The sequence below is a fragment of the Somniosus microcephalus genome, chromosome 7 (assembly GCF_052327205.1).
Source record: "Somniosus microcephalus isolate GS21.2 chromosome 7, FLI_Smic_1.0, whole genome shotgun sequence".
Classification (NCBI taxonomy): Eukaryota; Metazoa; Chordata; class Chondrichthyes; order Squaliformes; family Somniosidae; genus Somniosus; species Somniosus microcephalus.
In genome coordinates, this window is record NC_140993.1 from 148592772 (window position 1) to 148618303 (window position 25532).

The 25532-nt window shown below is 45.1% G+C and overlaps 1 non-coding gene across 1 annotated transcript; it reads left to right on the top strand.

Moving 5' to 3' along the window:
* The first annotated feature begins 16676 nt into the window (after positions 1 to 16676).
* Positions 16677 to 16766, top strand: trnay-gua (transfer RNA tyrosine (anticodon GUA)). Its single transcript is given in 2 exon segments — positions 16677 to 16713; positions 16731 to 16766. It is a non-coding gene; the product is annotated as a tRNA-Tyr (tRNA).
* Positions 16767 to 25532: the final 8766 nt, after the last annotated feature.

Here is a 25532-nt window from a genome sequence, read left to right on the forward strand (position 1 = left end):
CTGTAATGAAGAAATCATTGAGCAGCATGCCTGGGGAGCCGAAGAAGGTTCGCATCTGTGGGGACTTCAAGGTAACTGTGAACCCATTCTTGCACACAGTACAATATCCACTTCCATGGATAGAAGATATTTTTGCCTCACTATCTGGAGGGAAACACTTTACAAAGATTGATCTGGCCCAAGCGTATCTACAAATGGAGGTGGAAGAAGCATCTAGGAAATACCTCACGATAAACACTCACAAAGGCCTTTACCAGTACAATCGACTGGTATTCGGGGTAGCATCAGCCCCGGCTATTTGGCAGAGGGCGATGGAACAAGTCCTGCAAGGGATCCCGGGGACCCAGTGTTATTTGGACGACATCCTGGTTACGGGCGAAAATGACAGTGAACACCTTGCCAACCTGGAGCAGGTGCTCACTAGATTACAGGAATATGGGCTATGAGCCAACCGCCCCAAATGCGAGTTCTTCAGGAGACAAATCTCGTATTGTGGTCACATGATTGATGAGGAAGGGTTGCATAAGTCGCCGGACAAGATTGAGGCTGTAGTCAAGGCTCCAGCACCGGAAAATGTGTCGCAACTGAGGTCGTTCCTCGGGTTGGTGAACTACTACCATAAGTTCTTGCCAAATTTATCCACAATTCTGCACCCACTGAACGCCCTGCTGCAAACTGGAGTAACATGGAAATGGAGTGATGAGTGTAAGCATGCCTTTCAGAAATGTAAATGCCTAATCACTTCAAAAGAAGTATTGTCCCAATACAATCCAACACTACCGATTCGGTTAGCATGTGATGCATCTCCCTATGGCATCGGAGCGGTGCTGTCACACAAATTCCTTGACGGTTCAGAGAGGCCAATAGCCTTTGCGTCACGCTCGTTAACCTCAGCCGAGCGTAACTACGCCCAGATTGACAGGGAGGCCCTCAGCCTGGTGTGGGGGGTGAAGAAGTTCAATCACTATCTGCACGGGCAGAAATTCACCCTATTGACTGATCATCAGCCCCAGGTCTCCATTTTTAACCCAAAGAAGGGCGTTCCGGTGATGACGGCGCAACGGCTGCAAAGATGGTCACTTTTTCTAGGGGCACATCAGTACGACATAGAGTACAAGGGTACAAAACAGCATGGAAACGCTGATGGGCTGTCGCGCCTACCATTGCCTACAGTAGAGGAAGCACCTGCAGTGGACCCTGTTGAGATATTCCATGCGACCATAGTCGAATGTTTGCCTGTTACAAACGCAAGTATTGAGAAGGAAACCCGAAATGACCCGACACTCTCTCGGGTCTATGATTTGACGGTGAAGGGATGGCCAGCACATGGCGACTCACTGTTGCCAGCATTCTCGCCAAGGAGAGAACAGCTGTCAGTGTGCCGGGGGACCTTGATGTGTGGATCCTGAGTGGTAATTCCACCCAAGTTGAGAGACAGAGTGCTCAATGAGCTTCATGAGGGTCATCTGGGAGGGGTAAAAATGAAGAGCCTAGCCAGGGCGTTTGTGTGGTGGCCGGGAATCGATAAAGAAATCGAGGATATGACCAAGAGATGCACAGGATGCCAGAAGGTCCAAAATGCTCCACCACAGGCCCCGCTACATCCATGGGAGTGGCCCTCATCTCCATGGCAACGGGTACACATTGCTTTTGCTGGTCCATTTATGGACTCAATGTTCCTAATCACTGTGGACGCCCATTCGAAATGGCCAGAGGTCATTAAAATGTCCTCCACCACCACGGAGAAAACTATTGCAGTCCTACGGACCATCTTCGCCAGGAATGACCACCCCTGTATATATATAGCCATAGCAGGCTTCTGTACTTCAGTCTTAAGTTACCCTCTGTTCAGTAAATACCTGTTATTATTGTTCTCCTGCTGTCCGTGTATTATTGATACTCAGACACTACAGTTATCCTCTTGCCCTTAATATGCTTATAAAACACCTTGGGATTTTCCTTTACTTTGCCCGCCAGTGTTTTTTCATGCCCCCTCTTCGCTCTCCTAATTTCTTTTTTAAGTATCCCCCTGCACTTTCTATACTCCTCTAGGGCTTCCACTGTTTTTAGTCCTTTGTATCTGACAAAAGCCTCCAATTAGAGGCTTCTATGCTCCTCTAGGGCTTCCACTGTTTTTAGTCCTTTGTATCTGCCAAAAGCCTTTAAATTGGACTACTGTCATTTAAAAAAAAACAGAAATTAAAACACTTTTTTAAGTCTAAAAAGATGTGTTAAAATAAAATCTGCTCAATTTACTTAAAGCTCAAAGCCTTTTCAGGAAGCTGAACAGATCTTAATATATGAAGTCACATGAAAACATAGTACTGTGTCCAATTCTGGGTACCATACTTTAGGAAGGATGTGAAGGCCTTAGAGAGGATGCAGAAAAGATTTACAAGAATGATTCCAGGAATGAGGGACTTCAGTTACATTGATAGAATGGAGAAGCTGGGGTTGTTCTCCTTGGGGCAGAGATTATCGAGAGGTGATTTGATAGAGGTGTTCAAAATCATGAGGGGTCTAGGCCGGGTAGATAGAGAGAAACTGTTCCCATTGGCAGAAGGATCGAGAACCAAAGGACACAGATTTAAGGTGATTGGCAGAAGAACCAAAGGCGACATAAGAAAAAACATTTTTACGCAGCGAGTGGTTAAGATCTGGAATGCACTGCCTGAAAGGGTGGTGGAGGCAAACTCAATCTTACCTTTCAAAAGGGAGTTGGATAAGTATCTGAAGGGGAAAAAGTTCCAGGGCTACTGGGAAAGGGCAGAGGAGTGGGACTAGCTGAGAGTCGGCATGGGCTCAACGGACCGAATGGCCTTCTTCCATGCTGTAACCATTCTATGATAGCCACATTTTATTGCAACATTTAAATCCGATTGATTTTGATATATGTGGAGAGAGAAACAGTTAATCTTTCAGGTCCACGACTTGTCGTCAGAACTTAGAACTTTATTAGCGATTTTCAATGTATTGCAGAAGTAATCAAATATTGGATGTTTAGTGCAATTTACTGCAGTGCATTATTTTTTTTTTTTAAAACCGCACGAGTCAGGCAGGAGTCGTAGTCAGACACATTATCCATTGCGCCACTGACCCCACACTGCTGAAAGCAACCTCTCACCCATAGTAGCAAAAAATCGATACAAGCGTTCCCCCACTTACTAACTTGATGTTAAACTGCCGTTTCCTCCAGCTGCTGTCCGCAGCTCATTGCACTTCACATGTCGCCCCTTCACTGCCTCCTTTTCGAAAATATAACCAGATTGAAGGCAGAAGCTGCTCCTCAGGCTGAAGGGACAAAATATTCTTTCATTCAGAGATGGCGTTTTCCCATCACTCACAATTGTCGTTTTTGTTCGACAAGATCTTATTGTCAGATGGTTCAATGTTTCAAATTTGAAATCGGGCCGACTTTTCAGCCAATCTTTATTGTTTGTCCTGCACCATAAACAATCGAGTACTTTTAAAGTTAACATAGTCACAGACCTTTCCCAGCACCGGTTGCTTATCTATTAGCAAACATGATTTGTGAAAGACGTTTGGCTTGTTTTTTTTGCAAAATTCTTCAAGTAATTAGAAATGATAACTGCAAGAAGGCAGTGTGTCAAACATATTAACATTTCATTTACATTGAATTATTATTTAGATCTTGTTTGGTACAAGAATATTGTGTACATATGAATCAAAATGGGCATTGTGCCTTTATCCTCAATGTCCTTTGGAAACCATCTTGCTCTTATTCAGTCTTTTGCGCTCGGTTGGTAGCATTCAGACTTTCATTGATCCGAGTTTACCTATGCTGCTTTTACAGTATTTCTAATAAGTGATTTTTTTCTGCTTCTTCATTTACAAAGAGTACTATTCCTCCCCACTTCATATCCCCTGCAATAGGCATGCATATTCTGCTAGCTTTGAGAGCAAGTGGTGTGCTTTCGGATTTCTGCCACTAGAAATTGCACAAAAACGACTTTGTGTGATCTGCCGAAAATGTTCTCTGCTCTTGTTGCCACCCCTCAGATCCTCAGCAATAGGAAGAATCTGTGGCTTGCCATTTCTGGGAGAATTTAAAGATGCCAATCGGCCATCCCTGCCCAAAGTCAGTACCAGTGACAAGATCAGTAATATAAAAAATCTGAGGTTATTTCCAATGCTACAGAGAAGGCTGAGAGGAGTTTAATACAGGTTTTTAAACTATGAAGCTTTTTAATAGGGTGAACAGGGAAATACAATTTCCTCTGCTTGAAGAGTCTGTGACAAAGGGTATTCAATTTATAATTATCTCTAAGAAAGTGAGGAGTAAGATTAGGAGAACATTTTTCATGCAGTGTTGGAGATTGAAATACTTTGCCACAGAGGGTAGTTGAGGCAGAGACCTTAGCATCATTTGAGGGAAGAGTTGATAAATATTTGAAGCAAAGAAATGTACTGGGCTAAGGGGAGGAGGCAGTGCAATGCGATTAGTCTTGGATTATTTTAGCAAAGTGCCGGAATAGACATGATAGGCTGAGTGGCCACCTCTGTGCTGCAAACATCTGTGGGCAGAACTTTCAACTTTGGTGGGGTCTGTTATACACCCAGCTCAATGTTCCTTTCCATTGACTTCAGAGTTGTTGTCAATGTTGTCCTCCAGTGCTGGCTGCAGATGGGTTTCCTCCTCCACTTCCTCACTATTTAGGCCTCTTCTTGATGGTGAAATTGTACAGCATCATACATGCTAATCATTCTATGTATCTGGTCTGTGTTCACAGGCAGAAATCAGTGTGGGTTTGCACCCACCCCTCCCCCAGCCCGTTTCCTCAATACCAATCCTGCCCGAGTCACAGAATCATAGAATGATACAGCACAGAAGGAGGCCATTCGGTCCATCGTGCCTGTGCCGGCTCTTTGAAATAGCTAACTATTTAGTCCCATTCCCCTGCTCTCTCCCCGTAGCCCTGTAACCTTTTCCCCTTCAAGAATTTATCCAATTCCCTTTTGAAAGTTATTATTGATCTGCTTCCACCACTCTTTCAGGCAGTGCATTCCAGATCATAACAACTCGCTGTATAAAAAATGGTTTCCTCATGTTGCCTCTAGTTCTTTTGCCAATTACCTTAAATCTGTGTCCTCTGGTTACCAACCCTTCTGCCACTGGAAACAGTTTTCTCCCGTTCATGATTTTGAACACCTGTATCAAACCACCCCTTAACCTTCTCTACTGTAAGGGGTACAACCCCAGTTTCTCTATGCTCTCCAAGTAATTGAAGCAATGTTCCCCATAATTTTTTTGGACTGCGCGACCTTTTTAACAGGCTGCGCAGCCCATTCAAAAGTCCGCATATGTGTGGTTTTTTTCCAATTTAAAATCTGGCTCACCGGCTGCGCGGGACCCCTGGAACGTTGCGTGGCCACGCAATTTAAAGGGACCATTGAACTGAAGTCCTTCATCCCTGGTGCCATTCTAGTAAATCTCTTCTGCATCCTCTCCAAGGCCTTGTCATCCTTTCCAAAGTATGGTGCTCAGAATTGGTCACAATACTCCAGCTGGGGCCTAACCAGTGTTTTATAGAGGTTTAACATAACTTCCTTGCTTTTGTACTTTATGCCTCTATTTATAAAGCCAAGGATCCCATATGCTTTTAGCAGCCTTCTCAACTTGTTCTGCCACCTTCAAATACTCATGTACCTACACCCCTGGGTCTCTCTATTCCTACACCCACTTTAAAATTGTACCATTTAGTTAATATTGCCTCTCCTAATTTTTCGTAGCAAAATAAATCACTTCACACTTTTCCGTGCTAATTTTCATCTGCCATGTGTCTGCCCATTTCAACAATCTGTCTATGTTCACCTGAAGTCTGCTACTATCCTCCTCACTGTTTACTACGTTTCTGAGTTTTGTGTTATTTGCTGCTATTTGAAGTGACTCCAGGCATTGCATACTGTAGGTAGGAATGATCATGACACTTGCATACAGCGGACAGATTCACTTCAAATAGCAGTTTGACTTGGATGGAAAGGAACTGAGGGGAGAGGGAAGAGTGAGGAAGAGGAAAGGTGAAAGCAAAGGGGAAAGGGAAAAGACAAAAGTAAACAGCTGTAGCAGAGCCTTGGGACTGGGGAAGGGGATGAGTGCCAGGTTAACATAGAAACATAGAAGATAGGAGCAGGAGTAGGCCATTCGGCCCTTCGAGCCTGCTCCGCCATTCAATGAGATCATGGCTGATCATCCAAATTCAGTACCCTGTCCCTGCCTTCTCCCCATATCCCTTGATCCCTTTAGCCTTAAGAAATATATCCAACTCTTTCTTGAATATATTTAATGAACTGGCCTCCACCGCCCTCTGTGGCAGAGAATTCCACAGGTTCACCACTCTCTGGGTGAAGAAATTCCTCCTCATTTCAGTCCTAAATGGCTTACCCCTTATCCTTAGACTATGACCCCTGGTTCTGGACTCCCCGGCCATCAGAAACATCCTTCCTGCATCTAGTCTGTCCAGGCCTGACAGAATTTTATAGGTTTCGATGAGATCCCCTCTCAATCTTCTAAACTCCAGTGAGTATAAGCCCAATCGACACAATCTCTCCTCATACGTCATTCCTGCCATCCCAGGTATCAGCCTGGTGAATCTTCGCTGCACTCCTTCCATGGCAAGAACGTCCTTCCTCAGATAAGGCGAACAAAACTGCACACAATATTCAAGGCCCTGTACAACTGTAGCAAGACATCCTTGTTCCTGTACTCGAACCCTCTTGCTACGAAGGCCAACATACCATTTGCCTTCTTAACCGCCTGCTGCACCTGCATGCTTACCTTCAGCGACTGGTGCACAAGAACACCCAGGTCTCTTTGCACTTCCCCGTCTCCCAATCTATTGCCATTCAAATAATAATCTGCCTTCCTGTTTTTGCCACCAAAGTGGATAACCTCACATTTATCCACATTATAGTGCATTTGCCATGTTTCTGCCCAATCACCCAACCTGTCCAAATCGTACTGGAGTTTCACGACATCCTCCTCACAGCATACCCTCCCACCCAGCTTTGTGTCATCTGCAAATTTGGAGATATTACATCCAATTCCCTCGTCCAGATCATTAATATATATTGTGAACAGCTGGGGTCCTAGGATCGATCCTTGCAGTACCCCACTAGTCACTGCCTGCCACTCGGAAAATGACCCGTTTATTCCAACTCTTTGCTTTCTGTCCGCCAACCAGTTCTCTATCCAAGTCAATACCTTGCCCCCAATCCCATGTGCCTTAATTTTGCACGCTAATCTCTTATGCAGGACCTTTATCGAAAGCCTTCTGAAAGTCCAAATACACCACATCCATTGGTTCTCCCTTATCAATTTTACCAGTTACATCATCAAAAAATTCCAGTAGATTAGTCAAGCAAATACGGCCAGCTTGAACTGGGGAACAACAACAACAACTTGCCTTTAACGTAGTAAAACGTCCCAAGGCGCTGCACAGGAGTATTTTAAGACAACAAATTTGACAATGATCCAAATAAGGATAAATTAGGGCAGGTGACCAAAAGCTGGGTCAAAGAGGTAGGTTTTAAGGAGCGTCTTAAAGGAGGAGAGATAGAGAGGCGGAGCGGTTTAGGGAGGGAATTCCAGAGCTTAGGGCCTAGGCAACAGAAGGCATGACTACCAAAGTTTGAGCGATTATAATCAGGGCAGAATTAGAGGAGCGCAGATATCTCGGGGGGTTGTGGGGCTGAAGGAGATTACAGAGATAGGAAGGGGCAAGGCCATGGAGGGATTTGAAAACAAGGATGAGAATTTTGAAATCAAGGCGCTGCTTAACCGGGAGCCAATGTAGGTCAGCGAGCACAGGGGTGATGGGCGAATGGGACTTAGTGCGAGTTAGGACATGGGCAGCCAAGTTTTGGATGACCTCAAGTTTACGTAAGGTGGAATGTGGGAGGCCAGCCAGGAGTGAATTGGAATAGTCAAGTCTAGAGATAACAAAGGCATGGATGAGGGTTTCAGCAGCGGGTGAGCTGAGGCAAGGGTGGAGACGGGCGATGTTACGGAGGTGGAAGTAGGCGGACTTAGTTATTCTGCGGTTATGTGGTCGGAAGCTCATTTCAGGGTCAAATATGACACCAAGATTGCGAACAGTGTGCTTCAGCCTCAGACAGATGTTAGGGAGAGGGATGGAGTCAGTGGCTAGGGAATGGAGTTTGTGGCGGCGACCAAAAACAATGGCTTCGGTCTTCCCAATATTTAATTGGAGAAAGTTTTTGCTCATCCAGAACTGGATGTCATCAGCGTACATGTGGAAACTGATGCTGAGTTTTTGGATGATATCACCAAGGGGCAACATGTAGATGAGAAATAGGAGGGCGCCAAGGATAGATCCTTGGGGGACACCAGAGGTAACGATGCGGGAGCGGGAAGAGAAATTGTTGCAGGTGATTCTCTGGTTACGTTGGCCATGTTACACTGCTGCATGTCTTGGAGGCCTTGGGACTGGGGAAGGGAAAGTGCCAGGATTAACTGAGGGCAGGTAGGGGAAAGGTGTTAGTATGGCAGAAAATATATCCCAGAAACTTTTACAACCCAGTTTACCCACCATCAGCACACAAACAACAATTCCACACCTAAATGTCCAGGAATGTTTTGGCTGGGTGTGTGCTCTCCTTTAGACAGTAAACTAGGTTTCAGAACTAAAACATGAAACAGAAAATACATCTGACTCAAGAAGTACACTCCTTCCTTAAACCATGTAAAATTAACACTATCATGTCTGTCACTGATTGCATATATCACTCATGTGAGCTGAATATCAATGGTTTATTTATGGTGCGTTATTTCTGGAGCAACATTTTTTCTGACTTCAAAAATTTTGCAACGCATCACCTGTAGCACAAGTTGTTGTGTCTGTGTGTTGATAGAGACACTGAAGACAGGAGTTGGTGTCATAGGTGTTTACTAAACAAAGTCTGGAGGGGAACTAACTGATACAACACAATATACAGGCTTATATAGCCCGAGTGGCCATTACCGGCATTACAGTACACATGGGGCTCTTAAAGGCACATACACTACAATTCCTCCCCTTTTAGCCAACCAGTACATAATATTTTAAGTAATTATTAATTACATGTTACAAGAAAAATAATCTACACATTGCTGCAGTTAATTAATTATAAGTCAGTCTCTCTGGAGGCTTCCTGACTCGGTCCGGATAACGCCGCGGTGGTGTAGTAGTTTCTGGTGGTGTAGTAGGTTCTTTCGGGCAAGGCTGATTCGGCTTGAATGCCAGTGTCGGGTTCATCGGGTTCCAGTATCACCGGATCGGAGGTCGATATGGGTATCTCTACTTCATCATTAGGCGTATAGAGTTGTGGTGTAGGTTGTCCCTTTTCAGATGACTCTATGATTTGGTCAGCATGGCGCCTTATTATGCTTTCTCCGATGTCCACGGTATACATCAGCGGTCCTAGTCGTGTGCAGATAGTTCCAGGCTGCCATTTCTCGGTACGGTAGTCCTGGGCCAAAACTTGTTGACCTATCTGGAAGGTTCTAGTTGGCCTTTCATTCATGCCTTGAAATTGCCGGTTTGCCACATCCCTTCTGATGTTGGGCTTGATCAAATCCAACTGGCAACTTAGGCTTCTATTGAAGAACATCATGGTGGGAGTTTGGTTTGTAACCATATGTGTTGCATTCCTGTATGCGAACAAGAAGTTATCCACCTTGTGCTGAAGTTTTATGTTTTCATTACCCATGGCCTTTATGGCCTTCTTGAAGGTCTGGACAAACCTTTCAGCCAATCCATTGGTGGCGGGATGGTATGGGGCAGACGTGTAGTGCTTAACCCCATTGTTTTTTAAGAACTTCCTGAATTCTTCGGACACAAATTGCGGTCCATTATCAGAACAGATCTGTTCTGGCAGCCCATTCCTGGCAAATATGGTCCTTAATACTGTGATGGTTTTTTCCGTGGTGGTGGAGGACATCTTTATTACCTCCGGCCACTTGGAGTGTGCATCAACCGCGATTAAGAACATTGAGTCCATAAATGGACCAGCAAAGTCGATGTGTACCCTTTGCCAGGGAGATGAGGGCCACTCCCATGGATGTAGAGGGGCTTGGGGTGGAGCGTTTTGGACCTTCTGGCATCCTAGGCAGCTCTTGGTCATTTCTTCGATGTCTCCATCGATACCTGGCCACCATACAAACGCCCTGGCTAGGTTCTTCATTTTCACTCCACCCAGATGCCCCTCGTGAAGCTCCTTTAGAACTTTATCCTGGAGTTTGGGTGGAATCACCACTCTGGATCCACACATCAAGGTTCCTCGGCACACTGACAGCTGTTCTCTTCTTTGCGAGAATGCTGGCAACAGTTGTAGGGGGTTTTTCCTTGCTCTCTTGCCCGTTCTGGCCTCCTGCCAGGCTTCGTGCAAGAATTACCCTTGAGTGGTTCGACCCACTCCCCCTACGGTTCTAGACCTTGGACTTAGATGCAGAGAACAGTAGTGCAGAGAAAAGAACTCAATAGACCAGGCTGAATAGCACGAAATGGATGCTTTTATTTTTAAACAGTTTGAAGCATTACAAAATACATGTCATAGGCACAGATTAAAGTAACTACAATCATGCACAAATTTATGAACTTGACTCTATGGAAATGGGGAACACACGGCACATCGTAAAAGGGGAAACACATTAGGATTTCCCTTAACTCCCTCCCCTATACCTAAACTAAGTTTCGACCTGGGGAACCTGGGATCATGCTCACCACTCTCGAAATCGCGAGAAAGGGGGTTCGCAGCCTTTTTGGCACCGCTTTCCGTCGTCACGTGGATTTGGAAACTTCTGGCGCAGTCGATATTCTCTCTCTCTCGAAGCGGTGGGGTAGACACAGCCTCGATGAGCGCTCGTTAAGGTTGAGATCCACTAAGTCGATTTGGGTTCATGGAGCAGACCCAGATGCAGGCTATGCACATGGGAGAATCTTGTGGCCTAGATCGCCAGTCCTCCAGAGGGTTTCTTCTCCATCGGCCTGGGTCGTCGATGATCTCCCGACCCCAGTACCCAGGCCACCCTTGTTGTCTTCTCGTCGTGGCCGAGCCTTGTTTGGCTGAACACCGACCACGTTGTCCTTTTTCCGAAACCGTCCGTCTTTAAAAAGACGAAAACGTTTTCATCGATCTGCCGAAGTGGAAGAGGCGCCGATCCGGGCACCGTCCGCCCTTCGTTCGTTCCTCGTAGAAGAGAGTTCTTGAAGAAATGGAAGCCTGAAGTCGCCCAACAGGAAGCCGTGGCAGTGAAGAAGAAGTAACTTAGATGGACTTTCAATCCATAGTTATACTCTTTTGGGACAGTCTTATCTCCCGCCAAATCATAGTCCTGTCTTTGTATTTATTTTGGCAGGCAGAAATCTCTGCAGGGGCGCTTTGTCTTGTAACGGAGCCGGTGATAACTTAAACTGGCCTTCCTGGCCGATAATGTCTGTTAATGTCCTTTGCATTGTCACCGCGGCTCGGTTCGCATATTGATCGGTCCGGACATTTTCCTTGATGGCTGCTAAACGGTTTTTCCTTTGTACGATAAATGGGTATAAGTGTTTTTACATTGTCCGCCCATATCTTGATGGGCCCCATCCTGTACTTATAATCCATTGAATATGTATGCTGTTGCTCTGAGTTTCGGTTCCCAGATACTGGCTTTCGTGGGCTCACTGTCTTCAATCCACAAGCCTGTCTGGCTTGCAGTAACAGAAATAAAATGGTTCATAAACTGATCACGGGGCCTGGCGGCCATTTTGTATGCCCTTTTTATCAAAGGTTTTTCTGTGCAAGCTTACTTTGGTCAATAAACAGTCTTATTTTATCCAGTTTTCTTGCGTGATTTTTGCTGAAAATTGCGAATCTTACACAGTGGTTCGCCACGTGCTGGCCATCCCTTCACTGTTAAATCGTAGACTCGTGAGAGAGTCGGGTCATTTCTAGTTTCCCTTTCAATGGCAGAATTTGTTACTGGTAGACATTCGACTATGGTAGAGTGGAAAATCTCCACTGGGTCTACGGTAGGTGCTTCTTCTACCGTTGGCAACGGTAGGCGCGATAACCCGTCAGCATTCCCATGCTGTTTTGATCCTTTGTATTCTATGTTGTATTGGTGTGCCCCTAGAAAAAGGGACCACCTCTGTAGCCTTTGCGCTGTCATAATGGGAACACCCTTTTTAGGGTTGAATATGGAGATGAGGGGTTGATGGTCAGTCAACAAGGTAAATTTTTGTCCGTGTAGGTAATGGTTGAATTTCTTCACTCCCCATACCAGGCTGAGTGCTTCCCTGTCGATTTGGGCATAGTTACGCTCAGCTGAGTTCAATGAGCATGACGCAAAAGCTATCGGCTGTTCCGAGCCATCAGAGAATTTATGCGATAATACTGCTCCTACGCCGTAAGGGGATGCATCGCACGCCAGTCTGATTGGCAGTGATGGGTTGTAATGAGCCAAAACTTCTTTGGACGTGATTAAGTCTTTGCATTTATGAAAGGCACGTTTACAGTCTTCGCTCCATTTCCAAATTACTCCTGTTTGTAGCAGTTCATTAAGAGGGTGTAGAAGAGTTGATAAGTTCGGTAAAAATTTATGATAGTAATTTATTAATCCCAGGAACGACCTTAATTGTGAAACATTTTCAGGTGCTGGGGCTTTTATGACCGCTTCAATTTTTTCAGGTGACTTATGCAACCCTTCCTTATTAATTATGTGGCCACAATATATTTGATTTTGGAAAAATTTGCACTTGGGGCGATTTGCTCATAGGCCCCGTTCTCTCAGCCTAGTGAGCACCTGCTCCAAATTGGCAAGGTGCTCGTTGTCGTTTTCTCCTGTTACAAGGATGTCGTCTAGGTAGCATTGAGTCCCCGGAATCCCTTGGAGGACATGCTCCATAGCTCTTTGCCAGATAGCTGGAGCGGATGCTACTCCGAAAACCAGTCGATTGTACTGGTGCAGACCTTTGTGTGTATTTATCATGAGATATTTTTTAGAGGCCTCTTCAACCTCCATCTGTAGATACGCCTGTGCCAAGTCAATTTTGGTGAAACGTTTCCCTCCGGATAGTGAGGCGAAAATATCTTATATCCTCGGAAGAGGATACTGTACAGTGTGAAGGACCGGGTTTACAGTCACCTTGAAGTCTCCACAGATGCAAATTTTTCTCTGTTCTTCAGATTTATCATTATTCAATGCTTTCTTCATGACTGGAACGATGGGTGTTGCCCACTCGCTCCAATCTATTTTGGATAATATGCCTGCCTTTTCCAAATTCTCCAGCTCTGCCTCGACTGCTGGACGAATTGCGTATGGCACCGGTCTTGCCTTAAAAAACTTGGGAATTGCTGCATCTTCCACTTTTATTGAGGCGGTGATGCCTTTCAAGGTTCCTAGTTTCTCTTGAAACACTTCTTTGGCGTTGGCCAAGATGTCTTTTAATCGTTCAGGTATGACGTCATCATCGTTTTTTTTCTTACTGGTCACCGTCAGTGCCTGAATGGAGTGCCAGTCTAAACGTATTTTCCTGATCCATTCACGTCCCAACAGCGGTGGACCACCATCTTGTAGAATGTATAAATACAACTTTTGTATTTCCTTGCCGTTGTATACAACAGGCACCCTTATTTTTCCTTTGGGGTATACTTTCTGCCCCGTATATGTTTTCAAGATAATGGATGTGTCTTTTAAAGGTATATGCGGAAATAGCCGCTCGTAATCCCGTCAATTTATGATGGTCAGAGCTGATCCTGTATCTAGCTCCATTTTAACTGGGGACCCTGCTATCGTGAGGGTAACCCAAATGGTCTGGTAATCATCTTTGGCAATTACATTATGTAATTTGAGACAGCTTAGTCTCTTGTTTTCGGAGTCGCTATTGCTCTTCTGGTCTTCGGAGCTACTGTCCATCATCATTTGTACCTTTCTGTACTTTTCTTTATTGATTTTTTTTTTCCTGTCTGTGGATTTTTTTTGTCCAGATCGGCATACCCGTGCAATGTGTCCAATCTTTCCGCATTGCCTGCATGCTTTGTCCTTGAACCAGCAGTCCCTCTGGTCATGGGTGGATCTGCCGCAGCGATAACATCTCTCGAAACCCTGTGTCATTTCATGGGTGCCGAAGTCCTGTGTCTTTTGTTGTATCTCTGCAGCTCCTCTTGCGGCTGCTTTGTATGATACAGCCATACTGAAAGCCTTGTCCAGTGTTAAATCTTTTTCAGAAAGCAGCCTTTTCTGTGTTCCTTCACTTAAGAGACCGCAGACGAATTTGTCTCGAAGATAATACATAGATACATAGAAGATAGGAGCAGGAGTAGGCCATTCGGCCCTTCGTGCCTGCTCCGCCATTCGATGAGATCATGGCTGATCCTTTAATTCAGTATCCCGTCCCCGCCTTCTCTCCGTAACCCTTAACCCCTTTTGCCCGTAGAAATATATCTAATTCCCTCTTAAATATATTTAATGAGCTGGCGTACACTGCCCTCTGTGGCAATGAGTTCCACAGGTTCACCACTCTCTGAGTGAAGAAATTCCCCCTCATCTCTGTCCTAAATGGTTTAGCCCTTATCCTTAAATTATGTGCTAGTCCTGCCCCGAATTGGCAGTGTTTTGATAGCTTTCTTAATTCGGTGAGGTAATCAGCGTTACTTTCATTCTTGTGTTGATTTCTCTTGAAGAATTTGAATCATTCCGCTATCAGCAGCGGTGTTGGGTTTAAGTGCTCCTGTAGGGTATCAACAATTTCTTTAAAATTCTTGTCCTTTGGTTTGGCTGGAGTGATTAAATTTCGTAACAGCCCGTATGCCTTTGTGCCCATTAGATTTCGAAGTACTGAAGCTTTTTTTTCATCTTCTATTCCATTTGCGGTGCAATATACCTCCACTCTTTCCACATATGTGGTCCAATCCTCTATCTCGTTATCAAAAGCATCAATATTGCCAGACTTAGGCATCCTAGAAATAAAATGGCGCTTCCCGCGCTTTTCTTTCTTTTCTGCAGAAAAGATATGGCGCTTCCCGCGCTTCCCCGCCGCTGCTGCCGATGACAACGCTGTTTCCCGCGGTTTCCGTTCTTTTTATTTATTTATTTACAGTTGGAGACTCGTTCCCGCCGGACTCTCTCTCTATGTCTGAACGCCGACCTGCTTGCAGCGCCGGCCGTCTCCCGATTGCTCCCTCCCCGTCTGTTACTGCTTGCCTCCGCTTTCGCTGCTTGGCCCAGCTGTAGAGCCAGCTGCTGGAGCCCCAGCCCGACGCCCAGGAAGGATTATTGCAGTACCTGCCACCAGCTTGGCTAGCTGGTGAAGCCACAGCTTTTTCTTTTTCTTGATTTTTCTTCAACTTTGGACGCCAGAGGAATCGATGTCCTTGAGGTGCTGCCGAATTGCAGGTAAGTCCGTTTCCAATTCGTCGCCACTGTTGTGTCTGTGTGTTGATAGAGACACTGAAGACAGGAGTTGGTTTCATAGGTGTTTACTAAACAAAGTCTGGAGGGGAACTAACTGATACAACACAATATACAGGCTTATATAGCCCGAGTGGCCATTACCGGCATTACAGTACACATGGGGCTCTTAAAGGCACATACACTACACAAGTAAATCCTAGTGATTGCTGCCTTTTAAAATGTGTGTCCCTGTGCTTTCTGTCAGTTAATAAGCACCTTGAAACGTTTTACTACATTAAAGGCGCTTTATAAATGTAAGCTTTTGTTGTTGTTTATATAATGTGTATTGTTTAAAGATTTTATAGTTAACAATCATATTGCCCCAAAAATAGACAGTGGTTTTCCGTGCAGTGCAGAAATAATTCAACATTGATATTTAAACTCCAAGGAACATCAGAACAAAAATATGTATCTACGTGAGTGCGATTTACTGCAGAAAATTATTAAAATAAAATGCAGTACGAGTCAGGTAGGAGTCGAACCTGCAATCTTTTGATCCGTAGTCAGACGCGTTATCCATTGCGCCACTGACCCCACAAAATAACACTTTACCTCTCACTAATAGTAGTGGTAACATCGATACAAACTTTGCCTTCATTTACTGACCAGCTGTTAAATTGCGGAATCATTTACAGCCAGCGTTCACCAACAGCCGTTGCCCGCAGCTGGTTCTACGTCACTTGTCGCCCTTTCACCGCCTTCTCGAAAATGAAGGCAGAAGCTGCACCCCCAGCAGAATGAAGTTTATGGACGAGTGTTCGCGGTGGAAAATAGAGTTTGATTCCGGGATAGGGCAGCTCCTGGATTCCGACATGCAGCTGGAGGCTGATGAGTTCGGAGTAACAACCTGCCCTTCAGTAGGTGCAGGCCGTTCCCGGAGTAACAGCTTTTGCGTGCGGGGTACTCTCGGAGTATCAGTTTGTGTAGGAATGGATGTAGGCTGATCCCGGAGTATCAGTGGGTGCAGATTGATGCTGCAGCAACAGCCTGTGTTTGCTTGGATGATCTCAGAGTAACAGCCTGTGCTGGAGTGGCAAAGGACTGATTAGGGAGTAATAGCCTGTATTTGATTGGGCTCGGCCCGGCTGCTCACGGTCTCGGTGCCGGCGCCACGCTCCATGATCCTGCACAAAGCCCGCCTGTGCCGGGAGTTTCTGACTCAGCTTCCCACTTCTGTGTAACTTGTTGTCGAGTGGAGCGGGGCTCCGATTTCCTCTCAGGGCCTTCGATAGCTCAGCTGGTAGAGCGGAGGACTGTAGAGGCATTAGCTCGGGAAATCCTTAGGTCGCTGGTTCGATTCCGGCTCGAAGGACAGAATTTTTTTTTTACATTTTCAGTTTTTTGCTGCAATTTTCTGCCAATAACCGCGTCAATTTTACAGGACTTTTTAAACCAAAATAAATATTTTCCGGGAGATGTTTTACCAGTCTATACATTTATGCTACTGGATTAGCAGCCATGTTTACACAGGCTGTAAACAGCGGCTATGTACACAAGAAAAGAAAGACTGGCATTTATACAAGGCTTGCATTTATTGGAAGTGCTATGTACACTTGGGCTGTACACAGGGGCTCTGTCTGCTGCCCTATGTGTGATCCCTTGGTTTGGTTCAGGTCGGTCTCAGAATCATAGAAATTTACAGCACAGAAGGAGGCAATTCGGCCCATCTTGGCTGTGCCGGCCGACAAAGAGCTTTCGGGGTTGTAGTCCCGCCTCCATCGAGTTCTAGCCAACCCATGCAATTTTGACTTGATTGACCTTGTTGAGCCCGCCCAGCGAACTCAGCAGGCCAAAATAGGGATTAGGCTAAAAACTGCATGTTAACAGGCAGTTAATTGGCACCAATCCCTTTCCCGCCTCGGGGAGGCGGGTCCCAGTGCGGGTCGGGTACCCGCCTCCTTTGAAACTGGCATGGAGGCGGTTTGGGTGTGGGAGGGGTTCGGGACCCCCGATTTCGGGATTTTAACCCCCCACACGCCTCCAATCCCGCCTCCACGGCCCAATGATAATCCTGCCCATAGAATCTTACAGTGCAGAAGGAGGCCATTTGCCTCATCATGCCACTTTAGAAGAGCTGTCCAATTTAGTCCCACACCCCAGCTTTTTCCCCATAACTCTGCAAATTAGTCATCTTCAAGTACATGTCCAATTATCCTTTAAAAGCTCCTATGGAATCTGATTCCACCAGCCTTTCAGATAGTGCGTTCCAGATCTTAACAATCCTCAGTGTGAAGAAATTTCTCCTCATTTTCCTTCTAGTTCTTTTGCCACTTATTTTAAAACTCTGGTAACTGACTTGCTCTATCAAAACCCTTCATAGTTTTGCATGCCTCTATTAGGTCTCCCCTCAACCTTCTCTGGTCTAAGGAGAACAAGCCCAGCTTCTACAATCTCTTCACATAACTGAAGCCTGTCATCCCCAGTATTATCCCAGTAAACATCCTCTGACCCTCTCTAAGGCCTTGACATTCTTCCTAAAGTGTGGTGCCCAGAATTGTACACAATACTCCAGCTGACACCTAACCAGAGATTTGTAAAGGTTTAGCATGACTTGTTTTTGTATTCAATGCCCCTATTTACAAAGCTAAGTATCCTATATGCTTTCTTAACCCCTTCTCAAATTGCCCTGCCACCGGTGGATGTAGTGTATTTGGATTTTCAGAAGGCATTCGATAAGGTGCCACACAAGAGGTTATTAAACAAAATTAGGGCTCATGGGATTGGGGGTGATATACTAGCATGGATTGAGGATTGATTAATGGACAGAAAACAGAGAGTAGGAATAAATGGGTCATTTTCAGGTTGGCAGGCTGTAACTAGTTCAGTACTGCAAGGATCAGTGCTTGGGCCTCAGCTATTCACAATCTATATCAATGATTTGGATGAGGGGACCAATTGTAATATATCCAAGTTTGCTGATGATACAAAGCTGGGTGGGAATGCAAGTTGTGAGGAGGATGCAAAGAGGCTTCAAGGGGATATAGATAACCTAAGTGAGTGGGCAAAAACATGGCAAATGGAATATAATGTGGAGAAATGTGAAGTTATCCAATTTGTTAGGAAAAATATAAAAGCAAGAGTATTTTTTACATGGTGAGAGATTGGGAAATGTTGGTGTTCAGAGAGACCTGGGTGTCCTTGTACACAAATCACTGAAAGTTAACTTGCAGGTACAGCAAGCAATTAGGAAAGCAAATGGTATGTTGGCCTTTATTACAAGAGGATTTGAGTATAAGAGTAAAGACGTCTTACTGCAATTATATAGGGCCCTGTTGAGACCACAGCTGGAGTATTGTGTATAGTTTTGGTCTCCTTACCTAAGGAAGGATATACTTACCATAGAGGGAGTGCAACAAAGGTTCACCAGACTGATTCCTGGGATGGGGGGATTGTCCTATGAGGAGAGATTGAGTAGACTAGGCCTATATTCTCTAGAATTTAGAAAAATGAGAGGTGATCTCTTCGAAACATATAAAATTCTTACAGGGCTTGACAGGGTGGATGCAGGGTGGATGTTTCCCCTGGCTGGAGAGTCTAGAACCAGGGGTCACAGTCTCAGAATAAGGGGTCGGCCATTTAGGACTGAGATGAGGAGAAATTTCTTCACTCAGAGGGTGGTGAATCTTTGGAATTCTCTACCCCAGAGGGCTGTGGAGGCTCAGTCGTTGAGTATATTCAAGACAGAGCTTGATAGATTTTTGGATATTAAGGGAATCAAGGGATATGGGGATTGTGCAGGAAAGTGGAGTTGAGGTAGAAGATCAGCCATAATCTTATTGAATGGCGGAGCAGGCTTGAGAGGGCAAATGGCCACTCCTGCTCCTATTTCTTATGTTCTTATGTTCTTCAAAGATTTGTGAATATGCACCCCAAGCTCCCTCTGTTGTTGCACATCCCTTCCTCAAAATAGTACCATTTGGATTATACTGCCTCTCCATGTTGTTTTTCTCAAAGTGCATCACTTCACACTTATCCACATTTAATTGTGTCTGCCCATTTCACCAGTTTGTCTATGTCCTTCTGAAGTCTGCTACTATCATACTCACTATTTATTATGTTGCTAAGTTTTGTATCGTCTGCAAACTTTGAAATTGTACTTCCTATACTCAAGTCCAGGTCATTTATTTATATATATATAAAACAAGGAAAGCAATTGTCCTAATACCGACTCCTTGGGGACCCCACTGCTTTCTTCTCTCCAGTCAGAAAAACATGCAATAACATTTGCAGATGTCACATGATCAGGTGTCACACAAGCAAATGTCACGTGGTCAGAACGTCATGGGATCAAACCTCTGGGAATACATCCAACCAGAGTGGGCAACGCTAGCCCCCCTGTAGGTTTTCATGCTCCCCTCCAACATAGCTGTCCTGCTTTAACAAATGGCACATCTAGCTCATCGTTCTATTGGTACTACCCCAAACAGCATCGAACTGCCTCTTGAACTACACCAATTTTTAATTCCACTATCTTACCTAGAACACCATTCTAAGCATTACTCATTACATGAATAAATGCTCCCTGACTTTCTTGCTGAACTTATTGTTTATCAGTATAGCACTGGTTACTTGTGTATCTTACGAGGGACTTGATTACTGAAGTTTCCAAAGAATTTTCATTCTTGACCCAACATCCAGCTTACTCCTTTCATTGCTGGCAGGCAAGGTTCCCCACTGATAACACAAACTTGGAAAATTATCCACATGGTCTTCCACAGCTTGCTGCTACTCCAATCATGTCCATAGTGAGGTCTCTGTTCATGATGATATTGTGTAGCATGCTGCTATAATTTTGTCAATCTTCTCCAGGGTACACTGTAAGACACTCATTAAACTGCTAATTGTTTTACCGATTTAATGTTGTAAGACTCCCAGTGACTGGGCAAAGCATCTAAAATATTGTTTTGCCACCCTAAATGTCTGCCTGGTTCACTCTGTGCCTCATTGCATTGGCTATCTGCTTGGGCACGGTGGTTGTGCAAAAGTGTCATTAGCCGTGATTGCACCTGTAGCACATACTTCCAACCCTCTCATTCAAAGTGTTGTGTGATGTTTAGTTGCCCCGGAATAAAAATGCAGTGGTCAAGAAATTTGATTTGCACCCAAGACAAATTTGAGGCCCAAGACAAATCTGGCTTTGGACCTTATTTAAATACCATTGGCGAGGTGCAGGCACCAAATGGGTACCCCTGTGGCAGCTCGCCGGTCAGGAGGGTGGATAATTGGCCAGCTTCTACACTGAGCCAGCCAGCAGGTTGGGTCTGGGGTGGGGAGGCAATCCCGTGGGGGCGTCAAACGCATTAGCAATGGGGTGGTATTTCTTCCAATGTTCAACTATTCCAATGCTTTTCTGGCCGGCCTCCCATCCTGCACCCTCCATAAACCTCAGCTCATCCAAAACAGGTCCTTACACTCACTACCAACATTGAGGCAGGGCTCCAGATGCAGCTGAAGACTGGAGCTGCCTTCATAGACTTGTCGTCGGTATACGACACTGACTGGTGCGAAGGTCTGCTACGGAAGCTTTCAGTAATCATCCAATGCCGCAAAACTCTCAGGTTTATCAACACCCTAATGAGCAACCATAAGTTCCGCATCTATCTTGGTGTCAAGACCAGCCGAACACGGAAGCTCAACAACGGTCTGCTACACAGATCGGTGCTCGCACCGCCCTTTTTCAACATCTATATGGTGGACATGCCCCGCACCAAATCCCAGAATTTCAGGATATCACGATGACATAGCACTGCTGATGCAGGCATCAACAGTAGAGGAAGTAAGTAGGACACTAACAAGTGACCTGGACCTATTGTAATGCTAATTCCGGACCTGGCACCTCCGCCCCAATTCAGAGAAGACAGTTGTGTCGGCGTTCCATCTGAACCACAACGCTGCCAGGAAAGAACTCAACGTTTCCTTTGGTGACTTACCCATGAACCCCACCCAAAATACCCGGGATTCACCCTGGCAGCTGTGCCTTCAGTCACCTAGGCCATGCTCTGTGCCTTCAGTCACCATGCTCTGGAATTACTCTCCTAAGCCTGTCCACCTCCCTATCCTTGAGCAGAGCCAGCGGACCTGGGCGGAACCGGAACGATGAGATGGAGTCCGAGTTGCAGTCATTGTGATACATCAGGGAGGGAGAAAGTTACCTGGACACTTTGGGGGAAAAATTCAGTATCGCCCCGTTTGGAGCACCATTATCGGCCGTGCGCAAAGTTTAGCGCCTAGCGCTAATTATCGCCTCCGACAACAAACTTGGCTTTTATCACCCCTGGAGGTGATTGGAGCGCTAAATCAGGCGCTTCACACCTGTCTTAAGGCGCAAAGGCTGAGGAGCAAGGCGCTACCTCAGAGCGCTGGGTAAGCAAGCAAGGGCCAATCAAAATAAACCCGCAAAGTGCTGCTCAGTACTCAAAACTCCTTCACACAGCGTTGAATCTCTCCAGAAGTCTCTCTCTCTCTCTCTCAGAATGAGTGGTGCAAAAATGTCACCGACAAAAAAAGGCAGGAAGCGGTCGCCTTTAAATAGCGCTTCCCTAGTCCCTTTCTGACAGCATAACGCTCCCCTCAACCTGTTGTTGCTAGCGGCAGGCGGTAAGGCAAGGGGCGCCACTCAATATACGGCCTAGGGCGCTAACGGGGCGTTGCGCACTCGACTGATGTCACAATCTGCTGGCGCAGGAGATCATGGCGGTAGTGTTTAGTGCTGCTGCAAAATGTCTAGCTAATTTCGCGAGCGGCGCAAACATTGCCGCGCCCGGGCGCTAGTTGCTTTGCGCCTCATTAGCGCCCTCTTAAGGCGCTAACAGGAGGCGCAAACAACTGAATTTTTCCCCCTTTGTTCCAGGAGGCAGTCACACACCCCTTGGGTTAAATACTTCAGATTTGGCCCGTGGTCAGGGACAGGAGTGTGTGACTGTGAGTGAGGCAGGTATGGGGATCCAGGAGGTAGCATTGGAGGAGCCTCAGCCCTTGCACTTGTCCAACAGTTACAAGGTTCTTGCAACCTGTGTGGATGAGAGCAAGGATTGCAGGGAGTATGAGCAAACTGACCACGGCACCGTGGTGCAGTGGGCCATTCAAGTTGGGGGTGTAAAAAGGAATGTCGTAGTGGTAGGAGACAGTATAGTTAGGGGGATAGATACTATTCTCTGCAGCCAAGAGCATAAATCCCGAAGGCTGTGTTGCCTGCCAGGGTTAAGGACATCTCCTCGGGGCTGGAGAGGAACTTGGAGTGGGAGGGGAAGGATCCAGTTGTCATGGTCCACGTAGGAACCAACGACATAGGTAAGACTAAGAAAGAGGTTCTGCTGAGGGAGTATGAGCAGCTAGGGTCTAAATTAAAAAGCAGAACCACAAAGGTAATAATCACTGGATTACTACCTGAGCCACGAGCAAATTGGCATAGGGTCAATAACATCTGAGAGTTGAATGCGTGACTCAAGGATTGGTGTGGGCGAAATGGGTTTTGACTCATAGGGCACTGGCACCAGTACTGGGGAAAGAGGGAGCTGTTCCGTTGGGACGGCCTTCACTTGAACCATGCTGGGACCAGTGTCCTGGTGAATCAAATAACTAGGACTGTGGATGGGGCTTTAAACTAAATAGTGGGGAGGGGGAGGGTTCAAGCGAGGGGAAATTTAGAAAGTTAAAGAGAAAGGACAGGGCAATAGTGCAAGGTAGTGATATGGGCATTGAGTGTGATGGGAAGGGACAGAGCGTACAAACATAAGAGTGCACCAGCAAATAAGGTCAGAGTAGGGAAAAATGATAAAAAGACAAAATTAAAGGCTCTTTATCTGAACGCACGCAGCATTCATAACAAGATAGATAAATTGATGGCACAAATAGAAATAAATGGGTATGATCTAATAGCCATCACAGAGACATGGTTGCAATGTGACCAAGGCTGGGAACTGAATATTCAGGGGTATTTGACATTTCGGAAGGATAGGCAGAAAGGAAAAGGAGGGGGAGTAGCTCTTAATAAAGGATGAGATCAGTACAATAGTGAGAAATGATCTTGGCTCGGAAGTTGCAGGTGTAGAATCAATTTGGGTGGAGGTAAGAAATAGTAAGGGAAATAAGGCACTGGTGGGAGTAATTTATAGGCCCCCTAACTGTAGCTACACTATAGGACAGATTATAAATCAAGAAATAATCGGGACTTGTAAGAAAGGTACTGCAATAATCGTGGGTGATTTTAATCTTCATATAGATTGGACAAATCAAATTGGCAAAAGCAGCCTTGAGGACGAGTTCATAGAATGTATTCAGGACAGTTTCTTGGAACAATACTGTTATAAATCCCATCATCATAAAGAAACTACTCATGAAATAACACTGGACGGCCAGCTGGTGGCACCGTCCAAGGAGTATAAATACTCGGGTGTGGGCCCAGCTTGCCCAGGGACATTTTGTAAGACAGGAACTAGTGAAGTACAACTAGACCTCCATGTTCTGAAACAAGTTGATTAAAGCCTTGCTTTATACTCAAACTAAGTGCGTAGTGAGTTTTATTATGTCAAATACGTTGTGGAACCAACCAGGGAACAGGCTATTTTAGATCTGGTAATGTGTAATGAAACAGGATTAATTAATGATCTCATAGTAAAGGATCCGCTAGGGAAGAGTGATCATAACATGTAGAATTCCACATTCAGTTTGAAGATGAGAAACTTGGGTCTGAAACTAGAGTATTAAACTTAAATAAAGGCAATTACAAAAGTATGAGGAGAGAGTTGGCTAAAGTGGACTGGGACAATAGATTAGACGATAAGACGGCAGACATTTAAAGAGATATTTCATGACTCTCAACAAAGATATATTTCAGTGAGAAAGAATGACTCGAAGAGAAGGATGAACCAACCATGGCTAACCAAGGAAGTAAAGGATGGTATCAAATTGAAAGAAACGGCATACAATTTTGCAAAGATTCGTGGTAGACCAGAAGATTGGGAAAATTTTTGAAACCAGCAAAGGATGACTAAAAAAATAATAAAGAGGGAAAAAATAGTTTATAAGAGTAAACTGACAGTAAGAGCTTCTACAAGTATATAAAAAGGAAGAGAGTAGCTAAAGTAAACATTGGTCCCTTAGAGGACAAGGCTGGGGAAATAATAATGGGAAACAAGGAACTGGCAGAGACTTTGAACATTTTTTGTATCTGTCTTCACAGTAGAGGACACTAAAAACATCCCAGTAATAGTAGAAAATCAAGGGACAAAAGGGAGGGAGCAACTTAAAACAATCACTATCACTAAAGAAAAAGTGCTAGGCAAACTTATGGGTCTAAAGGCTGACAAGTCCCCTGGACCTGATGGCCTGCATCCTAAGGTCTTAAAAGAAGTGGCTACAGAAATAATGGATGCATTGGTTGTAATCTTCCAAAATTCCCTTGACTCTGGAAAAGTCCCTGTGGATTGGAAAACCGCAAATGTAACACCCTTATTCAAAAAAGGAGGGAGACAGAAAGCAGGAAACTATAGGCCAATTAGCCTAATATCTGTCATTGGCAAAATGCTCAAATCCATTATTAAGGAAGTAGTAGGGCATTTAGAAAATCATAATACAATCAAACAGAGTCAACATGGTTTTATGAAAGGTAAATTGTGTTTGACAAATCTATTAGAGTTCTTTGAGGAGGTAACGAGTAGGGTGGATAAAGGGGAACCAGTAGATGTAGTGTATTTGGATTTCCAAAAGGCATTGGACAAGGTGCCACATAAAAGGTTACTGCATAAGATAAGAACTCATGGTGTTGGGGGTAATATATTAGATTGGATAGAGGGTTGGCTAACTAACAGAAAACAGTGAGACAGGATAAATGGATCATTTTCAGGATGGCAATCTGTAACTAATGGGGTGCCACAGGAATCAATGCTGGGGCCTCAATTATTTTCAATCTATATTAATGACTTGGATGAAGGAAGCAAGTGTAATGTAGCCAAATTTGCGGACGATACAAAGATAGGTGGTAAAGCAAGTTGTGAGGATGACATAAAGGGCTGGATTTTGAGGAGGTATGTAGGAGGTAGGACTACAACTTTCGGGGTTGTAGTCCCGCCTCCATCAA